Source organism: Glycine soja, chromosome 10 (genome assembly GCF_004193775.1).
Source record: "Glycine soja cultivar W05 chromosome 10, ASM419377v2, whole genome shotgun sequence".
NCBI lineage: Eukaryota > Viridiplantae > Streptophyta > Magnoliopsida > Fabales > Fabaceae > Glycine > Glycine soja.
The window spans coordinates 44895258-44908684 of NC_041011.1; positions in this window are offsets into that span (position 1 = coordinate 44895258).

Below are 13427 nucleotides of genomic sequence, written 5' to 3' on the forward strand. Positions count from 1 at the left end.
CTAATTTTTACGGATTGATTTTGATAAATTTTTGTGATTTTTTTTAATATTATTCTATTAAAACTTGTATACTTTTTTATATTTTAAATCAAATCATATTAAAAATTGCTAATATAATTTTTTTTTAAAAAAATCAGACTTTTTCAAAATATATGTTAGTTATATTATCCTAGTTTTTTTTTATTATTGAAATGAGGAAATGAAAACTATGGTAGGAGATCAAATCCCAACTAGGTGGACATCTGAGTGCCTACCGGACTCAAAACAACCCTAAAATATATTAAAAAGATAGCAAAAGCAATACAAAATTACTAGGAGACTTAGGCCAAACCCATGATGACCAAAGATATCAAAAACAGGATCATAAATGAAACCTGAAAGAAGGAAGGTCATATCATTATGACTATGGCCAGACAAAACGAAGGTTGGAGAAAGTCCCTCCAACAGAAACCTGTGTTATGCATACCAAAGGCTGCAAGACTGTTTGTGCACATATTATCTTCTCTAAAAACATGTGAGACACGAAATTAAACTGCATGCATTTGGGAAGCTATGAACATAAAGTTTCTCCATCTGTTTCTGAGTTGTCAAGGAACAAGTTCCGCTGACATAGAGTCGCACTCCAGCCAAAGATTGGGCCAACATTTACTCCGAGCAATTTCAATATTAATGGCTCTCATGGCAGCTAGGATTTCCGCGTGAAAGGAGGAAGAGATGTCAGATGACATGGGAGACCAAAGTGGTCTTGGAAGGATGAATAGAGATATCAAAAAAATTCAGAATGTTGTAGTCAGCAATGGATGAGCCTGACTTACCCTTGGAAACATTGGCCCATAAGGAGATTCCAGCTGAATGAGACTAACCACCGTGATGTCACGACAGTTCTATCATTATAATGTTATTATCGTCACATCAAGTAGTTAGTCACGCTATATATATGTTTAATCACTTTTTATTATTATTTGTTGATCCAAAATGATATTTCTATCACCATGTTGGGGCATGAAATTTTATTCTTCTTGTCTTGTTTTTATGACCATGCAGTGCACAGTGTATTTTTTTACCAATATTTTGTTAGACACCCTGTTGAGTGCTTTACTTCCTGGAACCTTTGAAAGGTCATGGTCAACTTAATATAGGTACAAAAGTAATATAGATTATTTTAAATATATGTTCATGGATTGATTTGAATAACTTGTGAACCTAGCCTAGCCCAAATATATATATTAGTTTGAATTCTAGAATTGCTTGGGTCGAATTTGATTTGTTTTAATTTGATGGATTTTCATTTTTAAACCATAAACCCAATAACCTAATCAGTTGAAATGGTATCTTCTCTTTTTATACTATTATTTTATTTTGTTTAATAATTTTTTTTAACTTAAGTTTGTATTTAAGATTCTAGACCTGATAGCACTAACTCAACCCAATTTATTACTGATCAGGTTGATTGATTAGATTCAAATATGATAGAAAAATATACAAATCTAAATCATTCGAAAAAGAATGATCAGGTTCTGGGTTAAGTTTAGTCAAACCCAACACTATATATTCATCCCTCAATGGTCCTTAATTTGTACGCGACCCATTTAAAACTATGACGTTCTCTTGCAATCCCATTGCCACTAATCTATTTGGCAGGACGGACCGGGATGGAAATATTTGACCTTATTATTTATTTATTTGCCACTAATCATGTATGTTTTACAGAATGATCATGCAATCCCATCACAGTCCTACATTTTCCCATCATGGTCCCATCCCTCTCCAAGTGTCCGTACTTTTGTTATGATCAAACCATGTTGCGCAGTTGGCCTTTTATAATCACCTTTCCTATTTAGGCAGGAACAAACATATCTTTACCAACATAAACCAGAAAGGAACATTTTTCACTTTCTTTTGAGAATTTCTTAACCCTTAAATCATGCATACGATCCATATACTTAAATATAGCACTTTTCCTATGAGAACAAATGAATACATAATTACGTCAGTCTGTTAGTATTTTTAATCTCATGTATAAAAATATAAAAATAGTCACAGTAGATTTACTATTAATAGAAATAATTTGAACATCAATTATTATTAAGATTGAAAAATAAATTTAGATGGTGGACTAAGAATGTGCTGAACTTTCTAGTTCGATCCGTTGTTTATTTGAACTGTTCACTAATAAACCTAATCTCTGGTTGGTTGTAGAAGCACAATGATGACCTAGATCAATTTTAGAAACAAAAATAAGTTAACAATTTTTTATATAAGTCCAAGTGATGAAATAAAAAAGCGCACGAAAATAAAAAGGCTCCCTCTATACCCGAGGCATAACCTTAACAATATGCGAGAAAATTTCTCACGGTTAATATTGTCTTTTTATTTGATATAAGCAACATAAAGTTTGATTTTCCTAATCATGTTTATTTAAGTATTATCGTGTATGTGTTTTAGATTTTTTTGGAAATTCAAATATCTTATTTAGGAGACTTTTCCTTATCTTTTAGTTATATTATTTTGATTAAAGGTTATTTTTGTGAAAAATATTATCATTTTTTTATTACTATAAAAAATAACGATTTTTTAATCTTTTTTCTTTTAATTCAATAATCTTAAGAACAGTTGAATCCACAAATGCCACCTCCATTACATTATTCGCCAAAATGCCACATTTTTGCCCGTCGGGAAGTCGAGACTGGTAACCCTGACTTCCCCTCGCCCTCTCCTTTTTTTCATTTGATTTAAATGTTTATATAATTAAGTTAATTATTTCATTTAATTAATTTGTTCATTAAATGTATTAATTAAGTTTAATTTTAAAAATAATAATTATACTTAAAAAATTCTAATAATTAATTTAAATAAATATTACTTATTAAAGTTAATTAACTAACACATACTTAACAAAATAATTAAATTTTTTTAATTATATAATTAAACCTGCAAAATAAAAAAAAATGAAGAAAAAAAAACATAATTGAGAAGTCGGCCCTCCAGTCCGGACTTGTTACAACATGAAAGGAAAAAAAAAATGAAGGTGGGAAGTCAAGGATAGGTCAACAAGAATAGTGAATGGTAGTAGATAGAAAAATGTGATATTTTGGGATTTATTTTTTTTTGGGTATATTTGAATAAAAAAAATCCATTTCTCTTATTTTATTTTCTCGCAGAAAGAGGAATTTTTTTCTTTTAGTTACACACATTTGAAAAAAAAAAGTAGAAATAAGTTTTCTCTTCAACCATCACTTTTCCAATATTATTTTCTAATTTTATTCCATTTTTTTACATTCCATAAATATGTATGTTATATTTTATAAGGTAGACAGAAAAAAGAGAGAGAAAAACATAAAATAAAATAAAATAAATACAAAATCTAAACATTTGTTTCGGTTAATTTCTTACTTTTTTTGAAACAAAAAATTATCATATGAATAATTTCAAAATCACTCTATTTAAATACATGAAACAAAAGAAGCACAAAACTTTATTTAAAGTGGACGGCAAAAAACAACTCTAAATAATTTCAAAATCACACTGCTCAAATACATATTTTTTTCTTACTTACCTTTTAAAAAAGTCTTAAAAAACATACCATTGCAAAAATGAGAATGTTGATGTGATGATGTGACATCAGTATGGGAGTCACGTGATATATATACGATGAGTCACTTGCTTTTTGTCAATTTGCACTCCTTGATTCTCTCTTATTATATCGCGGCTACGTCAATGTGCATGGCAGCAAGAGGAACGTGGCCTACTTACACGGCAAGAAACTGGGGCCTGCAACCTCTGAACTAAGCAATCAGTTGTCACAGTGATTCAGTCAGTATTTACTTTTTTCAAATGTGAGTGGACTTACCTAAGGCTCCGTTTGGAATGAGTTTAGAATGACTTATAATGTGTTTGGTGTGGTTGATTTTTGGAAGTTAACAATTATAATTTTTAACTACATAAATGTAATACTGCATCTAATTCAATTAATTAATCAGTACATAAATATTATAAATCCTCTAATGTTGAATTCCATATTCATCAAAATAAGAACACATCTCGACTAGATTTAAATTTATGCATCTATCCTTTGCACCATTGTACTGAAATATAAATTCAAAAGATAAACAATAACAAAAAGACATGGTGACATGCATGAACAAAAACCGATGAAATAAGATAGAACTATAATCATTTAAAAATTATTTTGTTTTCTTTATAGAGATTTGTACAAAAGTATTTAAAAAAAGGAGAGAAAATGTTATTAAAATAAAATATAAATATTTACTAACTTAAAATCGATTTAATCCAATAAAAATTGAATAATCGATCAAAAGACACTGTGTTGTGTTTGTCTAAAAGCTGATGTTACCTTTGAGACTGTCTTTTGAAAATTGAAAATATGATTGATCCTATATGTAGCGCCGCATGCTAGACTTATATATATATATATATATATATATATATATATATATATATATATATATATATATTAAATAAAAGTGAAGTTATTCTTATGATGATATATCCAAATAAGTGTTTTCTTAAATCATGCATGCCTTATATGACTTTTTTTAATTTAAAATATAAGTTGCATATGACATATGCAACTATACTTTTTAAAAATTAAAATTCGGTTTGTTATATATGTCATATATGACTTACTTCTCAAGTTATAAGAAGTTAGACGTGCACAGAAAAGATAACTTATATCCGGCATGTTAAACAGAACATGTTACTAATGAATAATCATCTCGTTATGTGATGCTATTGGATAAAATTAGAAGTAACAAAATAAGTTGAGTTGACCCGAACTGAGCATTTGATCAAATGGAGGGGCTTGACTTCAAAGTTAAGTTCATTGATTCATACCTCAATGGTTTTAATTACACATGGAAAACAAAGAAAATAAGAAGAGTGAAAAGGTAGAAGTCATTTAGGGGTTGTTTGGTCTTAGAACCAACTTCCAAAACTCTCGAGAAAACTGCCCTATTGTTCCTCATTATAACTCGAGACATCGTTCGATTTTTTTCAAAATGTCTTATTTATGTAAGTACGTAACATTTTCGTTTCACAATGCAAGTGTCTTAAGAAAAAGACCTGTTTGCCTCTCTTTTTTCAATAAAACCAAAATGTTATATACTAGTATAATTTGCACATAGTACATTTTTTTATCTGCATTTGCACATAGTACACATGACATTCCCAAGAAACGAAACATTGTTTTAAGACCACATGTTTATTGAGACATGTTCTTAATTTTTTTAACTTATATAGTTATCCTATCCATTAATTTTAAGCATGATTTTTTTTATATTATTCCCACTATATTTTATGGTGAACTTATTACTACTTACTTGATTATGCCATGCAAGACTTCTCTAGTATAAATTATATTTTAGTATATTCTTATATAATATTTACCATATGAGTTGTCTATTTATTTTTTAATATTTCCCCTTTATATCCTTCTCTTTTTCTTCATCTGTTTGGAAACAATACGCTACAAATGGTTGGGGATGCATGTGGTTATGCTAGAGGAATTTAGGAGTCATTTTTCTACAATACTGCTGGTGGCTGATAGGGAAAGAGCTCAAGGCTTAATGGTTGTGTGGTTTGTAACTATATATATATATATATATATATATATATATATATATATATATATATATATATATTAACACGAAAGAAAGTATTATAAAAATGGTACCAGATATACCAAAAGAAGTACAAGGAAATATCAAAGAGAATTCACCGGTTGGCTGGTAATTCAATATTCATATAAAAGAAACATAAATGTGATGGACTTAATTAAATTTAGATCTTTTCCATGGTTAAGAGCAAAAACGAAGGATTTTGCTTTCTCTTTTGATTGGTCTAATGAACCTTTGTTGTGTATGAATACTAACTATATGATATGTAATACTAATTAATCACGTATAAATAATATATGCCAATATTTTATATTGATGAAATTAATTGCTTATTATTAGTGTAATATATATATATATATATATATATATATATATATATATATATATATATATATATATATATATATCATATTGGTATAGTACAAATTATATTAATAATTTAGGAACTATTAGAGTGATGGTGACTTTTTGATTTTTTATTTTTAAATATATTTTTAAAAACAAAATATGTTTAATAAAATATAATTGAAACGACTTTTAATTTGTTTTCAGGCATTCTTATGTTTATTTTTAATAGTATTTTTCTTTTGTAAATTTAATTTTTAATTATAAAAAATATATTAATTATCACCTTCTCCCATCATTGTCACCTCTATTAAGATTATTTTTATTATCATCATCATTATTTCACTTTTACTATTATGATTATCACATCTCATCATCATTATCATTCTTGTCATAGGTTTAATTATTTTTAATTATTTTTATATATTAATATATTTTTTTATATTTCTTAGAATGTATAATGTGAGAGACCTAACTCAACCTCAAAAATTAAATGTGAGAGTTGTTCCTCATTACTTTTAACCAACCCGAGACTTGGATTATTTTCAACAATATTATATTATTTCATAGTGAAACAAAAAAAAATAGAAAGTGAACTCATTTGATCTATTATCAATTTGCAACAAAATTTTCTAAAAATTAAACTCAGGACTCAAAATTAAAATTAAATTTGATTTTTAAAAATTATACAGTACTAACAAGTAATAACAAAGACAAATACTATGTTTAAAAGTTGGCCATGATTATGATTATTGGCAATGAGCTTGATGCTCCTGGCTGACAATAATAACTCAGAAACAAATGCTTCGAAGTTTGAGCCAGGAGGGGATCCAAGAGTCAAATATTAGGTACGTAGTCTATTCCATGTAAATGCCTCCAGCAATCACGATTCCCGATTCTGGCCCCCCAACGTTTATCTCTCCCTCTTCCATATATAATGCATTTGCCTTCATATAAGGGAAAACGTTTTTTTTCTTCTTCAATCAATTACTCCACCAATTATTATTTTCGGATTAAAGTGAATCATCTGTACGTAAAGCAAAAGGATCGATGTATGCATTATCAATTTTATTTAATTTTAGTTAATTATTAAAATTTAAATATGAATAATTATCATCATTGTTCTGGAACCTCAATTCACATGGGAAGTCCACCTCTCGGTCAAAACTAATGGTCTGCGCTCGCTAAAGTGTTGGTTGGAATCAATGTCACACTCATGTACGTCCAAGTTTCTTATAATATATCGAGTTCAATCCAACCGTAAATAAAACTTAAAATAAATTTTAAGATATTTATTCCCATTTTAAATAAGAAAGTTACATGCTAAACTTTTTTTTATTAATATATGTGATTTTTCTGTTTTTTAATTAATAACAAATATTTTTCTTTTAATGAACTTAATTAAAACTCGATTTTCAATTGTTTTTTTATCTTTGAGTCGACCGCGTGAATACACATGTGAACAATAAAACTTCTATAAATACGAGACACCTATAGATTTACGCTACAATGTTAGATAAATATTTATTATATATCCTCCATCTAATAAAAACTCCATTGACTTAGATGTTAGAATGTCTTCTATACGTGTACTCACCCTTGTCTATAATATATGATCAATTGTGTCGAAGTGCCACACTGATGTCCATACATCTCGGATCTCGATCAAGACTTTTTCTTTAGGCTACATCTTGTAGAAACTTAGCACTGGCTTGGCACACCTTGTGCTTCTTGTAGTCAGGTTTCTTTTTTAATAATTATTTTACTATTTGAAAAAAAAAGGAAACTCACTTTGGTCAAACAATCTAAAACTCGGTTAAGGTTTAGATTTAGTGTGTGTTTGGATTTGGAAATGCAGTGCGTGTGATTTTATGCAAATCCAATGGATAAAGTAAGTTGAAAGTAAAAACAAAGGATGATGATGCTTCTGGAAACGTATATTTACCTTAAACGTACGTATGTGACCTTCTACCTAAACACACACTTAAGTTTTGTTTGGATTCCACTGTAGTTGTGGTGGAATACATTCCAAGGCCAATCCAACATGTTCAACAAAAAGACATCCCTTTGATCCTTTTGTGAAACACAGTTTGGAGGATGCCACTCAATAGTAAGAGTCCTGGTTATTTAATTAGAACACAACTAATGTAATTTAAATTTTAAGCAATTTTTTATTTTTTTTTATTTTTATATAGATAGTTATATTCTTTACAATATTAATCTTTTACTATATTTGAACGAAAAATGGTATTTTAAAGAACTTTTTTTTTTCAAGATAAGAACGTTTAGCTAATTAAAGAAGATGATACGAAACTTAGAAAAATAATTATGATTCTTGTGAATTTTAAAAAAATTAATTTCAATGTTCAATAATTAAGTTTATAATTAACATGAGTGTTTATGTAACAAAAAAATATTGAATGAGTGTTTAACTAAATTACTTACTCAAATACACCGTTAATTATCCTCAAGTCAACATGGCTTTTATGCCCTAGTTAATTCAACTGATCAACATACCATTGCTTCCTTTCCACCTTCACGCCAGTTTTTACCAGAATGGCTGAGCACAAAACACTTCTTCATAAGTAAACTAATATTAAAACACTTTTCGATCGTTCGATCTTGAAAGCATTATGCCACCTAGGTCCTAAGCATGGTAGAAACCTGGAAAGCAAAGGCAAGAACATTTCCATTGATGCCTCAGATCAGCCTAAATTCAAATTTAATTAAGTTGTAAAAACTAAGTGTGTATTTGGATAGTCTCTAAAATTATAATAGATCATCATGATGTGAGTCAATCCTGATTTTGATCAAATTTTATATGTTTGGATTGTTTTTAAAATTATGATAGAATCAATTGTGTATGAAAAAAAAATTATGATAGAATTAAAGCAAGTATATGAGTAGCTTCTATTTCTTCCAAAACCAATTATACAATAATTCATTTTATAAAATTAATTTCATTTAAAATAAATTTTACCACCGATAATTCAAAAACACACTAAAGATAATAAGTTCGATTCTATACCGCTAGAAAAAATCTCACTTCTATTTCTTTCTCCAACAGTTGATTTACCTTTTTACGAAAAAAATAATGATATACCAAACGATAATTAATTGTATCAATTGGGTAAAAAAATGTTGGATCAGTACTAGTGCAACCATTTTCATTCTATGAATTAGTATATTGAACTAGTTGATTACTTCACTGGTAAGTATTAACGAGCTTGCATTTAATACTCATGAACGTAAACTAAAAATCACTAATTAAATTAAATTAATTTTGTGTTAATTGATATATGTATTAAATAGTTATGATATTGATACTTGAATATTATATTTAATATGAGTTTAATGATGATGAACAGTGTAAATTAGATTTATACCGTTATTTAATCACAAATCATCATTAATATGACTTTTAAAATAATTATCATAAAATTTAATAATTTTATTATATACGATAAGTTATGTTATGATTGAATTACGTATAAATTTTTTTATACATATAATGATTTTTCTCATTAAATATTGTATTAATTTGATTTGAACTGCGTAATATTATAAGTGACAGTTGATCCATGCATTTAATATGTATGATCGGCTGATTATTAACAAAAATCAGTTAATAAATTTGAGAACATATAAACTTTAAAATGGAATGCAAGGAAATTGTTTTAGTAGCTCTCAAATAATAAACATAAAAAGAAATTTTTTTGTGTTTAAGATACCGGTTGAAGAAAATATATTGTTTAAATATTTATTCTATTAAAAGTTTGAAAAAAAATTATTCAATGTTTTTTAAATAATTAAATCATATTTAATTCATATACTAATTAACACTAATGAATGTAAAATCAAAAAATTATTAATAGGGTAGATAAGCTGGTAAAAATCGATAGACTGTTTCTGGTCGAAAGAAGTTTAAATAGGATTGGCCAAATTAAAAAAGAATCAATTTTTAATCATAAATTGTTGATCGTGGGTGGGCTATAAGCAATAAGACAGCCCAAGATAAAAATCCAAGAGTTAAGTCGCATCTTTGTTTTACTCATGATTGCATACAGCACCAAAGTGAATTAATTCAAGATAATAATCAGAAAAGAAGATTCCCGCGTGAAAAGGACGGAACAGTTTTTTTTTTTTTTTTTCTTTCAGAAAGGACGCTACAGTTTGGGTCGAGGTTTTATAAACGTTATTTTCTTCGAATAATCATTTTCTCTTTTATATATTTTTCATCACATTGTTTATTATATATATATATACTATACCTATTAATTATATATATTATATCTTTTTTTCACTCATACACATTAAAATTGATGTGTTTATTAAACTTTTTTTTTTCTTTTATCCCATTCTACGTTATCTTCGATTTCTTTCCTTTTTATCTCCTCACATTATTTATTATATTATGTTTAACTTCACTTTGATCCTTAGCCATATCATGATTGTAAATTTATATATATATATATACTTCTATATTATTTTTATTTAATTAAAATTTATAACAACTATATGTTTTTAAACATAAATTATATTTTATATTTACAATAAAAATTTAAATTGGGATATAAATTAAGTCATGGTTAGACTAAATTACAATTTTAATCTTCTTTGATTCTTAATCCATAATTTTATTTCATGTATATTTTCTTTCACAATTTTGGTCATCTATTTTAGACTATCTAAAATTTTGATCAAATTCTCAATTTTAAATATATTTTATTTCTTTTATTTTGGTGCAATTGAATCTTAGACCTATCATGCATATTTACTTAAGGTATTATTAAAAATAATTTAATTAAATAAGATTTATATACCATCTCAAATATATGAAAATTTCATTTCATTTATTTAAATGCTATTTATTATTGTATACAAAATATTATCACATTAGTACTTTTTTCTCATCCTATGCAAAATTTGAATGAGATAAAAAATATTATATATATATATATATATATATATATATATATATATATTGAAATAAAAAATAAAATAAAAACAAAATTCATTTATAGAATAATTATAAACATTTTAAAATGGCTTAGATTATAAACAGGCTATATATATCATCATTATATACTAAGCAAGAAATTACACCTATATGGAGCAAGTTATAGTTCAAAGGAGGCCATGGTCCACAAAATTTTATTTATTGTTTATTTTGTATTCATTTTTTATATGTAAGACGAGAAAAAATGTCAAACTTTATTTATTTTATATGAAAAGAATGATTTTTTACACAGTAATCTAATTTATTAGAAAATCGTCTCGCTTTCTATTCCTTTTATTTCCTTCCTCTTTTTCTTTCTTTCACTTTCTTCCTCACCTTTCCTTCCTCAACTAAACATACCATAAAAGTAAAAGCAACAATCCAATTTTGGAATTCTCCACTAATATTCTAGTCTTTAGCTCAATTATAAGTTGACTTCTTTGAAACACCTTTAATTATGATACTCATTAAAGTATATATCATAATATATATAGATACCTGGTCTCAGTATATAACACGTTGCTTCTCTTCATAAATATATAATTGAAACAACCCTTCTCTTTAAGCGTATAATTCTAAAAAAAAATGTATCAAAGAAACTCTATAAGCTATCCCACATTTCCATGTCTCACCGTTTTTAATATTTTTATATTAGCTTAGACCTATTTTTTCCTCAGTATATGCAACAATTTCTTATCTAAGATATTCTTAGAAAATGTCAACTCAAACTACTATTAGTACATATTTTTATATCAGAAAAAAATAATTTAAAACAACCTATTATATAAGTATGGGTTTCTACAACATTCATGTGACTATTTGTCATTTTTTAATTGATAATTACGAAATTGTTACAGTGTGTTATACTAGAATGATTATTTTTTATCGATGTCATTACCGTGTTGTGAAAATTACTTTTTCTAGTAATGTATATACATATTTTTTTTACCATATATTGATAGAAAAATTTGATCAAGGATCATAAACATACACAAAATAGATATTATTTTTTAAAAATATCTATTTTATATCTAAAAACCAATCAAATTTAAATTATAAATTATTTTTGATTAAATTAAAAAACACATATAGTTATTCCTTATCCAAATAATTGTTGATACCCGCTATATACATGTTACTTCGTGGTAATATAGCATGAGGCCGTCAAGCGTCGCTCATGTTTTTATACTTATTCTATACACGACACTTGACAAATAGCTAAGGATGAATAACTAGGAATTTTTTGTTTAAAGAAATAAACATGTTACATCGAAAACAAATGAGAGCACGTTCACCTAACTGCTATGATTAAGATAGGTGTGTTGGCTTTAAGCTAAGTTTATGCTACCCTCCACAAAGATGCTTCTGCTGCTAAAAAGCAAGTAAAAGTAATGAAAAAAGGTTAAGTCTCAAGTACTGTGCACCCGTCACCCAGGCCAGGCAGTGTAGTGACTAGTGAAGGCTTAGAAGTTCATCGTGTGATTCTCTGCCACTTGTCTCTCTCTCTCTCTCTCTCTCACTGGCTAAAGCATTATTACTACATTACTGGCATACTGCTTAATCACTTTTTCTTAAGAGAATTTAACAACAATTCTTTTGGGTCTCTACTACAACATCACTTCACTTATATTTGTAAAATAATCAGCAACAGAATAAGCTACACCATTTTCATGATACAACTTTTATATCTCCTAGGTATGGAAAAAGGAAAGGGTGCCTCTAAGGGGAGATTATAATTCATGCTTTCTCAACCAAGTACTTCAATCCTTACTATTTAAATCACCTCTTTTAATTTCCTTCTCTTACTCAGTTCTTACAGTCTCTCTATCTCTCTCTCATCCTCTGATGAGCTGAGTCTAACTTTTAAGAGTTGCGGTAGACTCGGATCCTGTCCCCTCTCCTCACATAATAATAATAAGTTACTAAAAGAATCAACATCCAATTCGTCCTTCACAATTAATATAGTCATGTTATTACTGTACACTTTTTCTAATTGTTTATTTTTCCTTACTCTTTTTACGTCAGATCACTCATCTCTCAATTTTTTTTTTCTCTTCCCTATTCTATAAAAACAGCTGTAAAAAAGTTACAAAAATGATTGTTCCCTTTCTAACAAAATAAAATTCACACGTTAATCCTTTAAAATAACAAATATAAAATACATTAAAGAATAGATACTATAGTTCTACTGATATTTGCTATTCTTAACTGTTTACGAAATTGATTGAATAGAATTTATTTTACAAATCAATTTAGGTTAAATTTGATTTTAAAGTTAAACAATTTATTTCTAATTTTTTATTCTAAAAACAAATTAATAGTAAATTTTAGTATATTTTTTTTTTAAAAAAAATTGAAGGGTAAGTTGAGTTTCATTAGAACTAAGATAGATCTGAAGACTTAAAAAGTGTTTACTAATATATTTGTTATAGATTACTCACCATTCT